Source organism: Nicotiana tabacum, chromosome 2, assembly GCF_000715075.1.
Source record: "Nicotiana tabacum cultivar K326 chromosome 2, ASM71507v2, whole genome shotgun sequence".
NCBI classification, from domain to species: domain Eukaryota; kingdom Viridiplantae; phylum Streptophyta; class Magnoliopsida; order Solanales; family Solanaceae; genus Nicotiana; species Nicotiana tabacum.
In genome coordinates this window covers 112,511,006-112,512,910 of record NC_134081.1, presented here as the reverse complement: position 1 = coordinate 112,512,910, position 1,905 = coordinate 112,511,006, and the positions used below count along the sequence as shown (strand labels likewise).

The 1,905-nt window shown below is 40.6% G+C and overlaps 1 non-coding gene across 1 annotated transcript; it reads right to left on the bottom strand.

Annotated features, from left to right (window-relative positions):
• Nucleotides 1–978: 978 nt before the first annotated feature.
• LOC142174281 (small nucleolar RNA R71) lies at nucleotides 979–1,085 on the bottom strand. Its single transcript, XR_012703575.1, has one exon. It is a non-coding gene; the product is annotated as a small nucleolar RNA R71 (small nucleolar RNA).
• Between the last annotated feature and the right edge of the window lie 820 nt (nucleotides 1,086–1,905).

Here is a 1,905-nt window from a genome sequence, read left to right as displayed (position 1 = left end):
AGGAGAATACTACGAGAGCAATTATTCGATTGATTAGCAACCATGAGTGAATTGTATGAAAGGGAGAGTTAATTAGAACGCAATAGGATTGGTGAATCGATCATAACTCTGGAATATTCATCTCTACTGAGTGCACAACAACTATTTTGCTGCTTGATTAATTAGTTACTAGTTAGAATCGTAGCTTAGTATAATCACACTTTTGAACTCTGATTGACTCGACTGAATAATACTCTTGGTGAAACTAGTGGGTATTTAACACAAGTCTCTGTGGGTTCGACACTCAATTTATCACTTTAATACTTGTACGACCACGTATACTTATGTGTGCGTTTGGGAGGAACTAGTTTTTGGCGCCATTTCCAGGGACTTGAATATTGACTATTTTACTAGCTTTTACTTTAGTTGTTTATTTAGTCAAGTCTAACGTTTCGTATTGGTTGTTTTGCTCTCAGGAACTTTGATTGAATGCGAAGGGTTAGAAGCCAGGATAGACTTCAAGGCTTTGACCCCGAACCTGAGAGAACATTTTGCAGGAGGTTGAGTGAAGCAAGGGACATAGATAATCTTCAGGCACTTGTTCAATTATATATGAACATGCCAGAGGAGCAACATATGGTTGTTCAGGAGGTGGCGAAGCCCAGCATTGCTAATGTCACCTCCAATATTATGAAGGCCGAAATCACTGGGCACTTTGAGTTAAAACAGAACATGATCCAATTACTACATGCAAATGGGCAGTTTATAGGTCTTCCACACGAGGATCCACAACAACACATCCTGAACTACTTGGATATTAGTGATACTTATATCACTAACAGAGTCACTCCAGACTATGTGAGGCTCACAATGTTCCCGTTTTCTCTATTGGGCGAAGAGAATCGGTTGTTGAAGGAGGAACCAACTAATTCTATTACATCATGCCATGATCTGGAGAGGAAAGTTTTAGCACGATTGTTTTCTTCAGGAAAAACTGCAAAGATTAGAAGTGATATAGTCACCTTTAAGCAGAAATCGGGGGAGTCTTTATATTCAGCTTGGGAGAGGTTCAAGGGGCTTCTCAGAGATTGTCCTCATCACAACTAGAGAAATGAAGTGTAAGCTCACACCTTCGTAGAAGGGCTCCATATGGAGACAAAAATTGTGGTGAATGCTATAGCGGGAGGTTAAGTGTTGGAGAAAAGCTTTAATAAAATTTGTTTCTTATTGAACAAATTCTCCAAAAGTAATCCTGATTGGCAAGGAGAGATGGGCAGACACACCGTTCAAAAATCTGCGGGGTCCTCGAGTTAGATGTTATTTTTGTATTTTCAGTGCAGGTTACCACATTGGCCAACCAAGTCAATAAGATGACCTTGGTTTTTAACAAGCAACAAGCTCAACCAGTGCAACAGGTTCAGATATTTTGTGAAGTATGTAGAGAGGGTCACACAAGAACTTATGCCCAGCTAATTCAGAGTCTGTATGTTTTGTGGGTAATGCAAATATGGGCCAGACAAACCAATATGGGAACACTACAATCCTAAATGGAGGAACCACCCAAACTTCTATTGGGGTGAAAACCAAGGTGCTCAAAATCAGTATAGGCCACAAGCTCCTCAACAGCAATATAGACTACCACAGGCTGAAAAACCTACAAACCCGATGAGTCACATTGAGGAGATGCTAAAGAAATTGATGGTTGATCAACAGGCCCAGGCAGCAGCCCACTCTACAACTATTCGAAATTTGGGGAGACAAATTGGGCAACTTGCCAGCGCCCAAAATACTCGACCAGTTGGAGCTCTTCCAAGCGACATTGAGGCTAATCCTAAGGCATCTATTAATGCGGTGTCATTGAGGAATGGGAGATAGTTAGAAGAAGTCCCATTAAAAAAGAGAAAGCAAGTGACATTTAATGAAAAA